Here is a 21,404-nt window from a genome sequence, read left to right as displayed (position 1 = left end):
AAATCTGTTCACTTTCGGGTTGAATCTGGTGGGGGACCAGATATAAACCTGAAATTTTCATAGACAATTTCACAGACAAGTCCTCTATAGTAGCATTCTTCTGTAAAAATTTGTTGTTTTGTCTCCAAATTTGTAACCAAAATTTGTTGTGTGCCATGACACAAAGATGGCTATCATGGTTAAACCAAGTGAAATGAAAAAAAAAAAAAAAAGGTGGTTTTGCAATGCCAATACATAGAAGTAATCACTCAAAAAAAATACGAAAATTAAAAACGGTCAAGCAACCAAATTTACATTTATTGGACCATATGAGATGGAATGACCCAGATATGAACACACACAAACACACACACAATTATGATCAACAATAGTACGCTCAGATTTGCAGTCAATTTATGAGGGATTTATGCCGCTGTGTGTGATATCTGGTCTATGGCCTGCTCCTTATATTACATTAAGAGAACAGGTAAGCTCCTGTCTTCTCTGTTGAGCATGCCAATAATCAAGGCTAAACTCCCTCAGAAAGAAGGATATTCATCCTGCTGTAGGCCCATTATGAGACCACAGAAATCCTAAGCCCTGCTCTGATCCATGCACTCATTACACACTCGCTCCGTTCCAATCACACACACAGCCAGTCTTGAGCCAGTGTCAGACTCACACTGCACAAAAACTAGCGGTCTGTGATTAATGAGATAAGAGCCATGCATCAGTGACTGTGGCTCTGGCAGCACGATAAGGGCCTGGTGGATTTGAAAGTGTGAAAACAAATAAGAAATTTTAGGTGTCTTAGTGAGTTACACCACTATCATGTGGACTTGTCCACACACATACAGTTTTGCTCAGAAGACCGACTGGGTTTGTTTACACCATAGATAGTTTTAATGAAATGACCGCTGAGAGACATTTTACTCGAAGACAAAAAAAACACCCCATAATTTGCTCACACCCTTTCAAGAGGAGGACAGAAAACAGCAAATGATCTCACCAGTCAGACTTAAGAGAGAGAGAGACAACAACAAAAAGAAATAGAGAGAAGAAGACTGACGATGAGGCCATTAAGTGTCGCTCTGGGTGCTGTGTTTGCAGTTTACTTTTCTCATTTCTCCTATAAACGAGCACACGAGCCTAGTGCATCCTGAGAGCCTCCATATATTACCCAGAAGGCTTGGGAGTGGGGGTGGGGTGGGGGGTCCCACGGGAAAGGGGACAGGAGCATTATGCAGATTCTATTATTCTTTGTCTACTTAGTGTGGGACTACTGACCCAACCTCTTATCCCTGTGCTTTGCCCCTTTTTCTCTGCCAGGTCCCTGATGTATGCTTCCCTATTGCTAATGTTCTCTTGTGGTACTATATACCACCGGCTTACCTCTGGGGAGAGGTGAAGAAAGAGTGGAGGCTATGAAAAGTGAAGATGCAATAAGGACATACTAAAGCTAAGCGTCTGCCTTAGATTTAATGTTGAAAATCAAATGAATGATGGTTCACCATGGTTTTGTACGCATGGGTTAAAGTGAGCTGGAATGATCTGGAACAGCATTTCAGTGCCTTAGTAAATTGGAGACAGCAAAAATTTGAGTCACACCTGTGACCTGATGGACAGCAGGAACCAAACCCATCGTCATTGTATATACTGTACAATAAAGTCCAATCATGTTTCACAGGAAAAAAGTAAGAGCCAATCATGGTGCATCTATAACAGACATTGTTCAGTTTATTGTTCACAGTGTAATGTGATGCAAGATATTTGAACACTGAGTGGAGGGAATGTATGATCAAAATCACTTCAAATCAAGTTAACTTTAACAGTGCTGGTAAGTTAACTGTACATATGAATCTAACTAAACTTGTAATGACATATGTAATAATTTTACCTTTCATTAAACCCTCATAATGTCCAAATTTGTTTATCAGACTGTGTGTTAATATAGGAAGCTTGTTTGCTTGGAGATTACGTTAGCTAGCTAGTGCATAGCATAGTCTGATCTTGTGAACAATGATTTGATGCTACATGTGTGAAAGGAGGCAAGGACATTGGGCTGGTGTGAGGTTTTTCATTTCATAACAATTTTGTAATATAGATTTTTCAATACATGATGTGAAATTGAAACTACAACCTCCTCTGCAATCACTGTCAGAATTTCACCACCTTCCAAATTCCACTTTAACCCCTGTTTGTAAGTGAATTTAATGGAACAATCAGAGCGATATGAACTCAAGACCTTGGAAATGAACTCAAATGATCTACTTACTCTATCTTAAACAGGCTTCATTTTAAGATGTAATCATGCACGATGTCGGACAGCTGATAGGATGACAAATTGGAGTTCTACACATGTGGACCAACACACTGAGCATTTATATTCCAGCAATGCTTTCACAGAGCTTACTGACCATGTCTAACATCTGGCACATTTCCTACATGGTTACTAATATGTAAGTATGTATATATATATATACATACTTACATATTAGTAAGTATGTATATATATATATAAATATATAAATATATATATATATATATATATATATATATATATATATATATATATATATATATATATAGAGAGAGAGAGAGAGAGAGAGAGATAGATAGATAGATAGATAGATAGATAGATAGATACTCTGTGTGTGAAGGAAAAATCACAGAATCACAGAATCAGACAAAGTTAGCTCAGTGGGTGGAGGAGAGTTTTGCTGAGAAAGCAACAGCTTGGGTGGAGCCTGGCAGGAGATGTGCTATCAGACATTGGATGCTTTGGGAACGCAATGGGAGGTCAATGTTTGATCAGCTGTGCAGTCTGTGAGTCCTAATTGTTTCGCAAAGCATGCTAATTGCTTCTCATCTGCTCCCTTTAAATGTCAGCACTCCCTGTAGTCGCTGTGTGATTCACCAGGCCATGAAAATACAAACAGGCTGAGTAATTCTGAGCTGTGAGGGTGGAGAGTGAAAGGCAGAAGGCAAGGGGCGGGTCAAGAGAAAGAGAGAGAGAGAGAGACTGGTCGTGGTGTTTGTTTGGAATTGTTCCACCCACGCTTTGTCCACCAGTGTGACCCCAGTGGTCAGTAGCCCCTGGCTGTGCCCACCCCTGTCCCTCTGTTCTCTGGGAAGGTCAATTCAACATACTAGTCCTCCAGTAGTCAGAGAAAGCAATTATAAATAGCCTGGCAGCCGCCGCCAACAGCAGTGCTAGGTCATGCGCTAAATGACCAATCATGTATTTGAGTGTTTAAGTGGATTTTGCTTGAGTGTGAATGTTTTTTATGTGGGACAAAACCACTTGGAAAGTCATTATCAAATCACAGAGGCTGAGCTGCTTGTGAAATGTTAAGAAATGCCTATCTCACTCACTGCAGTAAAAAAGAAGTGTATAATTTCACATTAAGTCAGAAAATGCAGAAAAAGCTTTAGTATAACTAGATTAGGGCTGTAGCCTAGGGTGCCAATCATCTTTACATCTCAATTTCCCATACATAACCTAGCATTGGCAGAGGATGTGTATTTGTTTAAGCTGCAAGCATATCTGTCATCAGCAGTAACAGCACAGGTACAGTAGAATGGAATATGGTTAGGCTCTAGTTCACAGAAACAGGAGCCTGTGGTGTCTCTGGCCCACTGGGGTATAGCAGGTGGCTGTAATGTGAGAGAAGACCCCTTCCTGACTAGCCTGCTGTTCACACTGGAGTTTCAGGTCCAGCTTTGTATAAGTATTGTTTCTGCATTATGCTTTCCCTTAAAGTCATATAATGATAGAGCTGCCCTTAGCAAAAAGCCAGCTGCTCAGCATTCCATTTTCCCTCACCCTCAACTCTTCCAAGAAAGCACAATAATTATGTCTCCTTCTCTGGGCTGTCTGAGATTAAATTTGTCTGACAGTCTTAATGATCTGTCCTACCAAATGTAGTGCTACTAGGAAGCACTGCATGTGAATATAGAGTCAGACACTGGCCATTCTGAGAAGACACATACTGTCTGAATATTTCTTTTCTGTGACACTACATACTGTGTCTTTATATATATGTTAGATAGATAGGTATAGATAGATATATCAGCAAAATAGGTTAGCATCTGGCTGACAAGCATCCCAGGCTCTACAAAGAAACGTCAGGTTAGACGGCTATACTCTAGCTATACATCTAGCTGAACCAACCAGGTTTGCATCTTGCGTAACGTGCCTGAACCACCTCAGCTGCCTCCTTTCAATTTGGAGTAGCTGTGTCTCAACTCTGAGGCTCTGCTGAGCTCTTCACCTTATCACACCAGAGAGTAAGGCCAACAACCCTGCAAAGGAACTCATTTCTTCTGCTCGCACTCATGACCATAGGTGAGGATAGGGACATAGACAGGCCGGTAAACAGAGAGCTTCATCAGAAAACTGAACTCCCATGTCACCATCGCAGATCCACATGCTTTTTCCATTGCTCGTGAATAAGATCTCAAGGTAATTAAACTCCTCCCACTGGGGCACAGATTCTCCCCTGAAAAAGCATTTCATGTGTGTGTCAGAGGTCCACTTTGGATGGTGCCAAGAGAACATCATCTGCAAGTAACTGGGATGTTACCTTTAGCCCCTCCATACCAGATACGGCTCCAACTTTGACAGCATCTTGATATACTTTCCATGAAAATCACAAAAGGAGTGGAGATGACACAAACAAGAAATAGACATGGGAAAACATGCAAAAATATACACAGACAGTAACCTGAGCTCAGGATCTACCCAGGGACCCTGCAGCTGAGGTGGCAATTGCACCACCGTGCCACTCTGCCCCATATTGCTCAACAAAATCCTCAGGATTGGACAACATTGCCATATGCTTGCTCAGTAGAGCTTGTGCGTGGTCTTGTATCCCCTCCTGAGGCTCCAATCAATCTTCCCAAAGAATCTGTTTCCATGGCTTCTTCTCCCATGCCCTAGGTTTTGCCTCTGCAACTACTGTAGCTCTTTTGGCCATCAATTTTCACCTCAAATGAATCAGGCAAGCCATCCGTGAGCATTAGTCAAAAGGCCTCCATCTTCAGCTTGTTGGCTTCTCTCACCACTGGTGTGCACCAGCGCGTCTTAGGGTTACTGCCATGACAGGCACCAACAGCCTTCTGACCAGTCTTCTTGAAGCCAACTTTATAATAGAGGGCTTGAACATGATCACTTCAGACTATATGTCCCCAATCTTACTAGGTACATGGCCGTTCAGAGGTGTGAGTTAAATCTGTCTCTCATTAAAGCTTCTGCCAGACAGTCCCAGGCAACACGGATTTAGGAGGTAAATCTGGCTACTGCCCTGTGCAATGAGTTTAACTAACCACCAAGTATTGACAAATTGACAACTCTGCCCCTATATTTACCCAAATTTCCAAAACAATTGATCACTGACCTTTGGTCCGAGGTGCCAATGTACAATCTGTTGCTTGTACAGAAGTCTTTCACCACTGGGGTTCAGAGCCGAGAGGCTGTTTCTCCCGATCCACCCCCTCTATGTATCTCCTATTTTCCCAGCATTACCAATGAAATCCCCTAGTAGCAGTATGGAGTGAGTGATAGACACTCTATTCAAGAAGGCTGAATACTCCAAACTGCTATTGGTGCATATGCACATACTGTCAGAGCTTTTCCTTCTTGAGACTCGAAACCTCACAGAGGCAACTCATGTCCACTAAGAAAAAAATCCTACTGTGAGGCCCTCATTTTATTTCTGGGTCTTGTGAGTATGCTCACACCAGGCTGAGGCCTTTCTCCTGTGGGAGCAGAGTAGTAGAGAGACTACCCCCATCTGAAAAGTTTGGTACTGTGTGAGGATGTAAGGCTGGCTATATCTATTCGATTCTTTTCCATTTCATACATTAACTCAGGTTCCTTCCCAAAGCCCGTTTCCATTGCAAATATCTAGTCCATCTAAGACATCACATGCCGACTGCCCAACTGGTATTGCGCCAGACCCCCACCCTTTATCTTACAGCTGCTGAGCCAACAAGATGGCTTCACATGACCTCCATGTGTTGTGTGGGTGGCCCAGTCACAACTCCAGGAGAGGGTCCCAGGAACCCTAATACAGACAGAATGCGTTCAGACTTTTTGTACCTCTCATTCTTTAGGATCACACTTTGTCTGACCTCTCCTCTCAGATCTGTTCACCAGTGGTGGCCCTACTGATAGCATCAAACTCCTGGTGACACAGCCCTGTGGTTCACCAAATTATACAAGTTGCTTCACAAAGGTCTTGATCCATGAATGAGGATAATATACACATAAGTATATAAATTAACTATAGCCTGTGTTAAAATATTTTGATATTCATTAGCCTGTAATGCAAATGTAGAATTTCAGTTCACTCTAAACTGAAGCAGGAAACAAACAAAATAGATATTGACTTTCTTAATTAAGAAAGAAAATTCAATTTAAAAGCATATGGGATGCAACTAAAAAAATGGACTCTACAGTCTGCATTACTTTGTAAGATATGCCAGTTTTTAGATATTTTCAGGGGGTTCTTTTTGGCTTACTGTTCAAATGGCAATATTTATGTTTTATGTTTACACTGAATGCCTCTAACATGATGTCTTTACTGAAAATGGTCTAGAACAACACAGTGCTGCTATCCATGTCACAGTGTATCAGTAGACTACAGTTAAAGCACACGGCTAAAGATTTGGTGAAAGAGCCTTATGGTCAATATAATGAAGCTGAAATTCAAATGTTTGGGATTTCAAGCCATATTCTAGTGAGTAAACACAGCCATTAGCACTAATGACAAACTGTGTGTGAACACTGTGTGCATTATGATTCAGTGTGGACTGCAAGGCAGAGGGACCAACCAGCCAGCAGATACACAGATCACACTGCCTGCCAGTCTCTCATGCCAGCCAGCAGACTCGCCGCTAATTAGCTTTCTTAATATTCACCCAAACAAAGGCTGCCTGAACCCTGGCTACGGCCCAGCGCTTCCCAGCGCTTCTTTACGTCAAAGATTAGAGTATGAGCAAGAATGTCAAAATGGGTTCAGTTGAGAGACATAATGTTTTTTTATTTAGTTTTTTCTTTTCCTTTTTCCTTTTACCTGGTTTTACTACATTGTCAAAACATATATAACATATACATACAGGAGCCACGTACATATACATATATGCAAATTTAGCTCCTAGTCCATAAAATTTGATTAATTATGAATAATAATGAGATTGTTGTGATGTTGTTATGAAGACTAATATATTTGAGTAGAACAGTCCTGATATTGCTGTCTGATGAAAAAGCTTTTATTTCCGCTGTTCTCAGTTTTCAGTTTTTAAGGTTAAGGTTAAGGTGACTTACGCCCCCATAGTAGTTGACATCTAAATTACCAATGGAAAGAACTCACACTATAAATTTTTTTAATTAATGTGCCTCCCTCACCCTTTGTTCTGTAATTTTTTTTTACATGAACTAAGCATTTAAAGGGATTATTTAAATGATCGAACTTTTTTGTGGACTGACTGATAATATAACTATTATTTTTATAAACTGCTTTACTGATGATTTAGAAGTTTCCCCCAATGCTGCTCCTGTAAAGCATAGAGACATATTTTATCTCTTTCCCTGGCACAAAGCAAAAACCTTGCATTTGTCAGTGGATGGTGTTGCACCATTTCCTTATACAAATCAGGTTTGTTTGCATGAATGAGTCTTTTAACAGAGATGGTAATTGCTGAGAACATCTAGACAGGCTGACATGCTGGTGAAACTGTTGAAAAGTGCCAGGCATGCAAAGTAATCTTAGTTGCCTGTATAGACAGAAGATTGTATTTTTTTATTTGACTTGTAAGTAATTATCTGATAGAAATTGAAAAATTAGAACAATTAAGAGTTCTTTCATTGTCCCTCTGGGGGAACCTTTAAAGGTTCAATGTAGAACCTTACAATGTAGTGTTAACATATCCAATCCAAGAAGAACCCTTTTAGGAGGCTAAGAACCTTTATTTATAATAAATGAATCCTTAATTGCAATGAATCCTTAAAGAGACTGTTTTCTGTTTTCTAAGAGTGTAATTACTTGTCACACACTGTAAATCACTTTATTTTATAGCGTATTCTGTCAAAATACATCTGTTGAAAGAAACACTCATCTGATATCACCATAAAGTCTAGCAAAAGCTGATGTGTGTGTCGAAGGTAGGTTGTCCACAAGTAGACTAATACTGTGTTTAAGAAGATAAAACCAAAACTAAATGGCTTTTTCATCCTTCACAGTGTTGGGTGTCAGTTGTAGTGGTGGCTCACTAATGTTCCAAGTAAATCCCCTTTAAGCAGATAAGAACCCTTGAGGAACCTTTTTCCTAAGAGAATACTGTTTGACCTAAACAAAATTACTTGAGTGGGAATGATAATAGGTATAACTGGATGCCACTAAAAATGAAAAATAAAAAAAATGCATAGGCATGTGTGAAAGAAAGTTAGACTATTATAGCTGCTTAACACTAATTCATTCATTCATCTTTAGTAACTGCTTTATCCTGGTCAGAGTCATGGTGGATCCAGAGCCAGAATCCAGTAACACTGGGCATGTGGCAGGAATACACCCCAGATAGCATGCCAGAGCACACATACAATACATTCACACACCTTCACAACTGGGGAAATTTAGCACCGCCATTTGATCTACTGGAATGTTTTTGGGATGTGGGAGGAAACCAGATAATGTGGAGGAAACCCACTGCAAAATTCCACACAGACAGTAACCTCAGCTCAGGACTGAACTGAGGAAGTGCTGCGCCACATGCTCCTCAGCTTCTTATCACTAAATATTTGATTACAAATACCTGAAAAGATGATCTATGATGGATCGGTGGCCCATCCAGAGTGCGTTTCTGCCCTGCGCCTGCCTGCCTGCCTGCTTGTCCCTGCCTTGTTTGAATGAATGAATGAATGAATGAATGGATAAATGAATGGATGGATGAATGTATGAATGTATGGATGAATGGATGGATGAATGGATGGATGGATGAGTGAATGAAAAACTGATCAAAACCAATTGCAAGTATTGCATAACCAGTGAACTTGTTCAAAAATCCATGATGTCATGATTGACAGGTACATTTACCCAAGGCGTTGTACACAGAGATGTTCTGGAGCTGCTCCCCTCGCGTGCAGTTGTAGCAGAGCGCTAATATCTCCGGAGTTGAGGGCCTGCGCGTCCCGACGAAAACCCGACGAAATAAACATTTGTAAGAATGCTAATGAGCGCCTCCCGTCCGCACTGACAGTGCTAAAGCCGCGGCAATTACATTAGCATGAGCTACAAAATATGAGGTGGCTGACACGCGCAGTCGCGCGCCGAATGATGGAGGAGCCGCGCGCTTTTTTAATAAACGCGCCTCGCGCCCGTAAAGAGCGGCTCCTAACTGCCTTTGTATCGAGCCGCTTCCGCCGCCGAGTCGCGGGGGAATTTATGTACAAATAATTACTTTTTAATAGCCCATAATGCGATTTCCTGCCAAAGAAATATTCAAATGGTTTTCAAAAAAGCAAGAGCAGTACAGTATTTTATCAGCCCCGAGCTACAACTGGATGTGGGGAGAAAATGGAGACGGATTATTGTTTGCGCGGCAATTATTATACGGCTGTCCTCCTCACTAAGCCAGGCACAGAAGAGGGTGCATTTGTAGTTTGTGCCATGTTGCATGCATTATGTGCCACTGGAGAGTGATCCTCACTCTGCTTTGCTTGATTCAGATCACACACTACATGCACTAATCAATGCACATTTAATTAGAGCAGTCATTTACTTAACCCATCAACATTTTCTTTATTAAGTAGCAAACAAATGAAACGTTTCAACGTTTTGTTGCAAAGGAATTACAGTAGTTTACAATGATTGGTGTGCATTGAAGGTAGTGTAGGCCTACATTGCAAAAATGACCTTACCTATATAGCATTCTTATTTGTTTCCACAGGGCAGAGATCTGCATCAGGTCCAGGAAGGTTTTTGACAACAGCGAAATTAAAAAAAGAAAGAAAGAAAAAACAACAACAACAGCTCAGTACAACAATAGTCTTGGAGAGTATATGGCATTTACAGTATGAATATCTTGTGATTTACTAATATATGCAATGCTTCTAGGAAACAATTGTTTTAAGATCATCGGGCGCATCAGTACCCCCAGCATTCAAATAAAAGCATAGACGTAGAACACTCCAGAACAAATTATAATATTACCTGCATTCAGTTCTTTATGAGGTTCTAAGATGGAAATGAGATCACAGCAGTTGGATAATATTGCGTTGCCGCATTAGTCGTGCCAGCGAGTTACTAAAAGCGGGTTTGCTGCCTTGTTCTATTTTAAATCATTTTAATAAAACACTGTTAAACATGGAGATATACTATTGGAGAAAAATGATTTAAATGATTCCTCTTCAGGTCAGGGTCACGGTTGGGGACACACCCTGAATAAGACACCAGTTCAACGCAGGGCACCGAGAATGCATCTGTTCACAGCTAGAGCCAATTCAGCAAAGACAATCCACCTACCAGCATGTTTCTGGGAGGTGGATAGAACCCGGAGAACCCAGAGAAACCCAATGCAGACGTGAGGAGAACATGCGCAGAAACTTTTTTTTTAAAAAAAAAGGTTTGGTAAATATTCTTGGGATTTAGAGGACAACCACAAACAAAAAAAATATTAGTATGGCCCATACTGTAGCAGTGTGTGACACACCTGATGCAAAATTAAATCTCAAAGCAGAATGGTAAGGAACAAGTGTTGCCTTTACAGTTTAAAACAGTAAGGTGGCTATAGTGACCTGTGTTCTTTCATGTGCGCTTAATGAAGAGTGTACAGGCAGCTGAGAGCATGGTGGCATTCATCTGCAAGTCACGTGACCCTCAAGGCAACGAGCTCCCAGAGCTTGTCCTTGGTAGACTTAATTGGCTTGGCGCTGTGTTGTATCTGCTCTCCTTCAATGCAACGGTACAAAAGAAGCTGACAGATCGCACTGTGTGTGTGTTAGAGAAAGAAGAAGACAGTTTGCAGAAATGGAAGTGAAGAGTTATGCAAGAGTTGTTTTTTTTGAGATTTCATATCATATGTGATAGAGCCAAAGAGCACTGATAAATCTGATCTCCGTCTCTATGCTGTTCACCATTAGAAAATCAGCTGTCTGGCTCTGCAGATAAAGATGTCCCACAGTAGGTCCTTTGCAAGCTTAGAGGTGTGGAGACTTCAATATCAGCAGGGCATTTGTAATAATATGTGAGGAGATAGATCAGTCTTTTGGGAAAAGACATTTAGCACAAGCACTCAAAGAAAAACTGAAAAAAGATTTATAGGCAAAATTCTGTGAGCTGAGGGAAATTGGCAGTGGCAACTGAATCAGGGAAATAATCTGCAGCATTAGGAATTCAGGCATCCATGTACCAGTTTAAGTGCTTAACGCTGTTTTTGTGTGTGTGTGTGCATGTGTGTGTGTGTGAGAGAGAAATAGCATGGTAATGCATTCTGAAGAGATGAGCCTCTTTGCAGTAGACCTCAGGGAGCCGACAGGAGCACACACTAACTGAGCGGCTTCACCTCGGCCACACGAACCAATCAGACCCACAGGCTCACATTGTGCCCCATTCAACCAGCACAGGGATTCATAAGAGCCACCAACCTCCCTACCAGCAGTCAGTGCTCAGGTGTGTGTGTGTATGTATGTGTGTGTGTGTGTGTTAATGTGAATGAGTGAGATATAAGGGGTGGACAATGTAGCCAAAATTTTATATCACAATATTTTGAACAGTAAGCACTTTGGTAGCAGTGCAAAATAACTATTGTTCCTAATATTCAATTTAAAAGATCATATAAATCACTACAAGCCCATTTTACAAGGTATATATATATATATATATAAGCTAATCTAAGAAGCTCGTTGTCATTTTGTTTGTTGTGTGTATTTGAGACCCACAGCCACTCTGTTTTACTGCATGCTACCTGAATCCGATGCCTAATTTACACTTGATGATGGGGTGCACAGACACAATGGCATAATTAAAGCTGTTGGCTTTGTGATGTGACTAATTTCTACTGGTGTGACATATACTGGTATATTGCCTGCCAATGTGAGAGAGAACCATAAAAGGCGTGGCTGCCTGTGTAGGATAAAGTGCTAATGCTTAATTGGTGCAGAAAATTCAGTCTATTTAATATGAAGGTATGTGTCCATGAGTCTCTGTTTGTGAAATTGAAAGAGGGGAGAAATGAAAGGGAGAAATGTGTTCACATGTGTGTGGGCTCTCATGCACTAGGAATGTCCTTGGCACCTGCACGTGTGTGTGTGTGAGTGTGTGTGTGTGTGGAGAAGACCTGCAGCAGCAGTGGCTTTGACAGGCTCATAATGGGGCTTTTTGTTGAGGCTGGTGTGGTGTGGAGACCCCCTGCACATGGGCCTTATCTGGATCTCTCAGAGGAAGGAGAGAGAGGAAGAGTAAAGGAGAGACATCCCCACTGAGGCTCATGCCCTTATCGCTCTGACAGCCGGCGCTTATAGGCGAGGAGAGTGCCAGTCAGATCATTTACAGGAACAGATTAATACTGGCCAATGAGTCACACACTTCCCTTTCTCTCAGACACACACATATACACACACAGACACACTGCATGATGGTCTCTCTATGACCACACACCCCCACACTGCCAGTGCATAAAGACTCACAGCCAGTCCACATCTGACACTATAACCCTCCTTCTCTTCTCTCTTTCTCTCTTCACGATTTCATTTTCAGTATTGCAGGAAGTGCAGTTCAGAGTTCAGAGTCTCTCCCACACCACAGTATTCAGTTTGATGCTTTGCCAGGAACCTGGAACAAATGATTGGGTGCATTTCTATCAGGGATGTAGTATAAAAAAACGAAGTGGATAAATCCTGAACGTCAGAGGACAATCAGATGCATGACTGCAAAAAGATGGACACCCACATAGATAGACATACATAGACACCAAAGCATTTTTCACATCTTCACATCTTCACATCTATGGTGTTATTTCATGTCAGCTGCACTGCAGTTTGATTTCCTGTATTTCACAAGGTTGTCACAATACTAAAAGTTTGACTATGACTATGATACCAGATGCAATACTACATTTCTTGACACTAAAAAATAGTTTGGCCAAAAAATAAAAGAATAAATACATTATAAAAAAAGGGGGGGGGGGGAACCCACACACTGAAGTAGGGGTGTAACCAAATACATTACTCAGATTGAACAGCAAGTGTGTATTAAACGGATACAAATATAGAAAAGAGGCACACTATTGTTACTTATATTGTGGAAAATAGAACCAAATAAATTTGTTCGAAAATATCATGGGCAGGTCCAAACTTTAATAGCTGTGCAAGCAGAATAAAAAGAAAACAGTCCCAGTTGAGATCAGTTATATACTCGAGTGATGAGGTGACTATGAAAGACCATGTTGACACTGCTGGCATTTCTACTGCTGTTTTTCTCCCAGCTCTTTTCCAGTGATTCCAGAGACAACGTGGCAGGTTTCATGTTTAATTATTTAAAAAAAAAACTCCTCCACTTTAGGCCATGCCACCTTCAAGATTAAATCGGAATACAAGTATAAATATGGATTATTGGAAATACGAATACAGATATGGTTGGCGTTGTAGTTATTGTACTGTCTTGTTCTGTCTTGTGCGTCCGCACGTTTGCACTTGTGCACTTTATGTTTAATTTATGTAGTCCCCGTAGTTTTGTGTCGTTCTGTGTTGTCTTATGTAGCACCTTGGTCCTGGAGAAATGTTGTTTCGTTTCACTATGTACTTGTATATGGCTGAAATGACAATAAACTCCACTTGACTTGACTTGACTTGAGATAGTGCCATTGCATTACAACTCTACGCTGAAGATTTTGCACCCAAAATTCAGATTGTTAATGCTAAATTACAATTTCCTTCTTTTTATTAAGACAAAAACAACATGTTTGATGAAACAAATGAGTAACTAAAAAAATAAATCAAACATGATTTCATTTTAATGTATTCTGAAATCAGGTGTTAGAGCCACATAGCACTGATCAGTCAGAACATGGGGGGCAAGTCGCTGTTGTCTGAGAGTAAATGCCATCAATTCTGCTGAAAGCATGCACAAAAATGTTAGTTATATCCTAATAATGTGCAAAAAAATCTGGACCATTGTGAATCTAAATATAGAGCAATCAAGTGAGAAGTAAAGTCATAGGAGAGGGTGCACAGTATTCAGTGTGGAAGTACCATTAAGAAGCTCAATTTGATGTTTGCATGTTTAACATCTGTCTTTTTTTAACGTCAATATTTTATCATGCTCCTTAAAAATTCGATGATTGAATTGTGATGGCAATTACAAAGAAGTGAATACAGTATCACAAGCTTCATGAGTCACTACACAGTACAGTAGTTATATCTTTAAAGAAAAACTGTTAAACTTACACTGAAACAATTTTATAATTATGGAGGCAGCACAGCGTATAACCATTTAACTTGCTGTGTCTTTGTAGAGGTCGGGATGCTTGTCGGCTAAATGCAAGTTGCTCAGGTTGGCTTTTTTTTGCAGTGGAGGGATTTATAACTTGTTCTACATGCTTGTTTTGTTGTGTCTGTTCACTGCCTGTCTTAATCAGCAAGGTAAGCAAAAAAATGACCAAACCTCACTCCTTGAGCTCATCTTTTTCTGCAGGTTGAGAAAGTAAAATAACTTTCGTCTTTAGTCTTGAGCTGTGTCTCGCACATCTGAGGAAAATTAGCATACGCAATTCCACTTGCCTAAAGGCAGAATACAGCATCGGCTTAGTGTTTGCCTATGTAATGCAACATCTAGAGTATCAAATATTGAGAACCATTTGAAAAGGTATTGGACTTTACACAAGTAATTAACACCCATAGTTATTTTAAATATGAGTTGTATTTTATAGTTGGCAAAATAAAGTGCAGAGAGCAAGACAACACAATAAAGTTAATTTGCATACAGTTTTTCTTTATGCAAATCACAACATGTCTGTCAATCCTTAAAAAGTCATTATTTATCTGAAATTACATTTCGTGTATTTAAGGCTATAATATATATTCATTCGTCTTACATTCACGTTTGCATGCTCTTACAGTTATGCTGATATGCATATTCTGTATGCACACACAATAGATGATTCATGATCACTCATGCAATGTATAAGTGTGCGTTAATCTGAAATTAGTATTAATTACTCACTATTGAGCTTGCTTACACTGAGACTCACTGCATACGATACTGTAAACCTTTGTTTTAACACACTTCTATTTAATGAATTCTACACAACATGTAATTTTTGTATTTTTTGTAACTGTAAAATTCCACAACGATAAGTTGCTTTATAGTGTGAAACCATATTTCATATTTATACCACAGCGCTGTTGGATTCTCAAATCAGAAGGTGTTGATTAACTTTTTTACAACAGCATGGCTTTGACAGTAATTCCGTCTGTAACATTAATGACAGGTTTATATTAATGTGCTCATTCTAATACATTATCGCTCCTATAGTGACAGCTCATACACGGGGACATGTATGGCAGATGCTCTGCATAATCTAATACTAATGATAAATGGATTTATAAAAAACATATTGTTATTTAACAAAGTAAAATGTGTAATTGTTGATATGTTGAAGCTTTCTGTAAGGATACGTTTATATAACATATATGTAAGGAGTCTTAGCTATCAGCACTTTGTAACAGTCACTAAGTTTTCCGCTACAGTAGAGTCTTCACAATAGAGCACTTTTACTCTTTCTGGTTTCTCACCATGACAGGCTGTGTTTTTTTTTTGTCTTATAACTTAAGGAGAGATAAAAGAGAAGCTGGTTTGGGAATGACTTATTTAAACAATTTGTTGATAGTTGCTATAAGGTAAGTGATTACAGGAACTTTATAATGACAAATGGCTGAAAAGTGTGACGTGTCAGTCATTAATACATTACAATTATAATTGTTGGTAAATCACTGTGGTATAAGAGGAAACATCACACTTTGGGGCATGCTGTTATAAGAAAATAATCCACTTATATTGCACTTATTATTACACCACCCCAGCTTGGATTATTTTCTTATAACAGCACACATTTTTGTGTCTTATTCTATAGTTAAGGAGGTATGTAAAAGGCTTTCAGCTGCATTACCCTTTCCTACTGCATTATTACGAGGTACCTAAAAACAGCTCTTTTACCTCAGAATCCTAAGACTTTGTGTCTTTCTCAAGCAGTCTGGCTTTACGTCTTACACTTTTCTGCATTTTGCATCAACATTGCCTCTACCCCCCCCCACCCCCAGCCCCCCTTCTCTCTTGGTCTCTAATGAATCATACAGAACTTTCCCTTCAAATAGAGATGATAAAGCCCCTCTGGCACAAACACATATTGCATGCATTCATCACTGCAGAGATTTAAGGTTTGTCAGCTTGTACCCTACCAGCTTTAACCCCCATAGACACATGGTAAAAGGTGTAATATATCTATAATTTAGGAGCCTGTGGTGTCTGGTCTCTGCGGATCATTTCAGGACATGTCCCTCGTCTCAGGTCTTTTGTCCCATCCTACACAGCGTGGCTGTCGCTGTGCTGTGAGGCTGCTGTCAGATAACGGTGCAGCTCTATCAGCTAGAAAAAGATGAGTGAGAGAGAAGAGAGACAGACACATGGACAGGCAGACAGGCAGGTGGGCTGTGGCGAAAGGGCAGATGGAGCGCTCAGTCCATATGCAGGGATTCACACCCATGTTGCCCAGCTGCCTAGCATTTAAGCTGTCACATACTATACAGCAACACGGCAGTGCATACAAACATTACTTCACTCTCATTCACTCGATTTCTTCAGCTTTTCCTCCTCGCTCACTCTCTCCCGCCCACGTACACAATCATACACAAACACAGACACACAATACAGACATCATCTAAAAGACTTTTTCTTGGCAAAACCTTCTTTTTAACTTGAAGAGTTTAAACATAGAGTGCTTTTGTTTCATTACGATCTATAAAAAGAGCAATAAACAAATTTTAAATGAAAGAATAAATACACTAATGTTTGTGTGCTATATATTCAGACAGAAAGAGAAATTCTTCATGCTGTCAGTGTTACCGCATAAAAAAAGCACTCACCACAGCATTAACATACAAAAACATACACTGCCACATGCTGTGATAATTTTTCTAACTGTCACAAAGTGCCAATAAAACAATGTAGAGCACAAAATAAAATATTTTAAAAGCTAGCAATAGCAAGAGATCACTATAACTAATTGTAAAGGAATGAAATGAATTCTGTAATGAATTCTCACATTTTATTTTACTCATAATTAAACAAATGTTTGACATACTGCATATTCATGAAACAAATTACACACATTTTCGACATGCTTTCTGTGCATGAATTACAGTACTCTATAAATATAAAGCAAATGCTGGAAAGATGATTTGAGGGGTGGTTGGTAATCCGTTCTCTGAAAAGTACTGTGCAGCGGAAGCTTTTATTGTCCCATATTGTAAGATAAACTGTGTTGTTTGGAGTCATGAGTTGTTATGCTGTCATCCTGCTTCATACCTACTTATTTCACTGAATGATTATAAACACATTATGCGAACCTTCATGCTGTATATTGTGAGCAAAATGAAAGTACCACAAATCAAATCAAAATACCACACAAACCTTCATTTCATGAATTCTACAATTTACTGAGTTTTTCATTTGTCGGTGATCAACTGAGAACAAAAATGTAATTAATTTATTCATGTTTATTTACCTTCACTTTTAGCGAGGGTGTTTAATTTTAGTGCATTTACAGCAGTTTAGTAAATGAATAAATGTATGAACAAAATGTACAGTGGATTAATTTCTATTTGGCCAGGCAATTTCTCCTACACCAGTCGACAAACATCAAGAAAAACTTTGTCTAGGCATTTTAATTAGACAGTCTATCTCTATTTCACATTTTAACATTAGCTCTGTGATTCCATACAGAGGTGCAGAGAAAATTAAAGCTCTGTAGTGTTTGTCAGGTCAGATGTCTTTAATTTTACTAATTTCCAAATGTATACCTCTTATATTCTATTATTCCAGAATATGAAATGAGAGTTGATGGGGAAATTAAGGCTTGCTGGTAGAGTCTGCAAAAAAGTGTGGCACTGTAGCCTGTGTTCATCGACTCTCTTTATTTTCTCTTTCTTAACCACTCTCTTTCTATACATTTCAAACATACAGTTATAATATGCAGCCTTCTAGCACAGACCAAATTCATTAGACAGAAATTAGGGAAATTTTTTTTTATTAATTTTGTCTTAGCGTTTTTTTTCCCCTATTTGTGACTATACAAAGCACTAGATACTTTTTTTTTCAAAATCAATATGACACATTTCTTGTATCTTTTACAAACTAAAGGGAATGCTCTCAAAACATCAGAACACAGCCATCAAAACACTCTTAATTGTCCAGAACAGTAAATTTCAACTCCAAAATGTAATACAGCTTTCTTTTCATATATATATATATATATATATATATATATATATATATATATATATATATATATATATATATAAAGAACAAATATTAATCTCAAAACTTTATACCTGTCATCTTTTGACTAATGAATGCATTCAGCTATAATCACACAGGTACACAAAGGCAAAACCTATTTATCAGAATAGTTCCTCATCTCTATTGTATGAACTTTTCCCCCACATTTGAAAATTAGTTTTTCTGTATTGTAGTGTTTCTTAAATATTGGGTTTTCCCATTTTGATGTATTGGAAAATTAATTGTTTGTGTAAAACTAATGTGACTAAAAAGATAGATTAGAGGAAATTGCAAACAGGAACAAGAAGTATTCATTGATTATGAGTTCAGTTTAGCTTTTTCATTCATTTATCATGCTGTTCCGTTCTGTGAGGCCAGATAATTTAATCCACATCACACAATATACCGTATTTTCTCAAGCAGTGTACCTGGGGAAAAACAGTTTAAGATACATTTACCTGAAGCTTCCATAATGGTGTGTCTTTTTTTTTTAATATATATATTTTCCATTTTCAAGAAGGGAGGACCTCAGCAGGATTCAGGAAGAAAATACGGTGGAAGAAACAGCATTAGGAAATACGGATGGGCTTCGATTCACTCAGTGTTGAATGGTGGAAATGATCTTTTTTCGAATCCAACACAAATGGCCTCAGTCTCAGCTGTTCCTGATGTGGAATGAGGATGTCATTCAGAAAAATGAAGATTTTGCTGTGTAATATGCTCCCAAGACAATATTGTCTCCAGTATTGTCTCCAGGACATGGTCAGTTAGGGTGGCCCTTGTCTCATTTAAGATTCTTTTACTGTTCTTCTCCACTCTTCTGCTCACTGCTCTTCTTCTTTGTTCTTTGCTTATCATGCAATTCATTCAAATGTCACTCTTTTTATGTACAGAGTGAAATGTTCAGAAGCGTGTGAACAGTTTAGCAAATTGCACTTCCTCTGTTGTGTGCTTTAGTAATCCAACTGACATCAACTTGGGGATAAATGTAAATGAGTTAAGTGAAAGTGTGAAGATTGCAAGCTAAAATGAAATGTGAACTTTATGCAGAGATTTGTCTGTTGTGCTTAGAAAAATGGCACACATTTTTATTTGTGTGAAAAAACTCATTCTAGCTTTTGATAAACTACAAACTATATATTATATTATATATAAATTTATATATTAAACTATATAAATATTTTAGGTGGCTATGTGACCATTTTAGGGCAAGATAGTACTAGTGAATAAGGGATTAAAAAAAAACAATAGATAACAATTAATCTTTATTAATTATACAGTTACATGGTTAATTTAAATTAAAAAAAAAAATTTAACAATTTTTTTGTAATGGAGCTATTTAAAAAATATGCTTATTGATACAAACAAAACTGTGCATAAATGTTTATACTTATAGTAATAAAAAACAAATATCAGGATGTTTTATTTTTTTATTATAAATAATTATTTTTGTCTTTTTTTAATATAAAATGCAACATAAATCCAGCAATATCAACATTTTAGGAAAATCTTCCACAATATACTTATATATAGGAATAAGAATGAACATGTAAAATTTCACGAAAGCAAGTCATCTAGAAAGAGACATTTTTGATTCTGCAGATACTGTAGAAAAAAATACAGTTTTAGAAAACAGTTTTAAAAATACAGTGTGATTTAATCATTCCACTCTAGTAAGTGGGGTTTATAAAACATAAATTTACATGTATATGTAGCTCAGGAAACAAGCCTTTTATGGATACATAACATTGTGGAAATTGGGTGGAGCTTAAAGCCTTCATCAAATGAAATAAAGACTTTTTTTGTTGGGTTTTGATCATTTTATTACTATAGTTTAAGAGAAGACATGTTATAGATGCAATTTATCCAAAAATGGGGAAAATTGACATGACCAAAATTATTTCTACTTGTAGTGTCTTGTCTTAGAAAACTTTTCTGTTTTGGATATTTTGTGTGTTTTTGTGTGTCTTCAATCTGTGTGAAAGTGTAGAATGTGTTTTGCAAAAATAATTAGCTCTAGATAGATGTGTTAACAGTTTTGAAAGCACTGAATTTAGTTTGGAGAAATGTGTTATATCAACTGAGAAAAACTACAAACAACCTTAATTTTAATATGTAGTTCCTTATTAATGTGTTGAAATACTGTATCTATAAATCAAGAGTGACATACTTAGCAAAGACTTCACCACAAAAAGCTCCCTGAGCAGTGAAGGAGCATGGTCAGCTCTATTTGTATAACCACTGAACACCATGCTCTCTGCAGGCTGGTCAGCAGCCGGCCACCACATCAGTGGTCTGCCTCAATCAATACTAATGACTTTTCTGGGGTTGGAGCACCAGACGAATGTCCTCTTGCCCCAGACTTCATAAACAATACATTTCCATTACAGTCCCAAATGAAAATTCAGCAAAAATATAGACAGGCCATGGCGGATAGAAAACAATATTTGATACCGCTGTAATGCAGTTATGTGTGGTGTATTGTACAACACATGATGCACTGTTATTAATATGGTGCCATACTTGGCCTGAAATGTCAAACTTGTCTTAACAAAGGCTTCAGCCACAGCGTAACATGTAGCACAGCACAGCTGTGGTTCACAAAACAGTAAATGCCAATTCTTGGAATGTTAGCTTAAAAAAGAAAATGGTTTTCTAATCAACACTGAGGAAATACTTGAAGAGTCACTTCACTTCACTGAAGAGAGGTAGCAATATGAGGTCAATTATCATAGAAGGGTTACACGATTAATCACATTCATTTATCTTCAATAACCTCTTTGTCTTGGTCAGGATTTTGGTGGACCTGGAGTGTTTCCTGAGAACTCTGGGTGCAAAGAATGAATCCTCTCTGGATGGGATGCCAGTCCATCA

The 21,404-nt window shown here is 38.5% G+C and overlaps 1 long non-coding RNA gene across 2 annotated transcripts in view; it reads right to left on the bottom strand.

Moving 5' to 3' along the window:
- Positions 1 to 9,580, bottom strand: part of LOC128318500 (uncharacterized) — a 41,989-nt gene extending 32,409 nt beyond the window's left edge. The window contains exons 1-2 of one of the 2 annotated variants that reach the window (XR_008301872.1): positions 9,075 to 9,580; positions 8,794 to 8,878 (exon numbers count right to left, since the gene is read on the bottom strand). This is a non-coding gene — a long non-coding RNA (uncharacterized LOC128318500). The remainder of the gene's footprint in view (positions 1 to 8,793; positions 8,879 to 9,074) is intronic. The other variant, XR_008301873.1, reaches the window with a different exon arrangement.
- Between the last annotated feature and the right edge of the window lie 11,824 nt (positions 9,581 to 21,404).

Source organism: Pangasianodon hypophthalmus, chromosome 6, assembly GCF_027358585.1.
Source record: "Pangasianodon hypophthalmus isolate fPanHyp1 chromosome 6, fPanHyp1.pri, whole genome shotgun sequence".
NCBI lineage: Eukaryota > Metazoa > Chordata > Actinopteri > Siluriformes > Pangasiidae > Pangasianodon > Pangasianodon hypophthalmus.
Note: the sequence above shows the minus strand (reverse complement) of the source record. Positions and strands in the feature narration are given on the sequence as shown.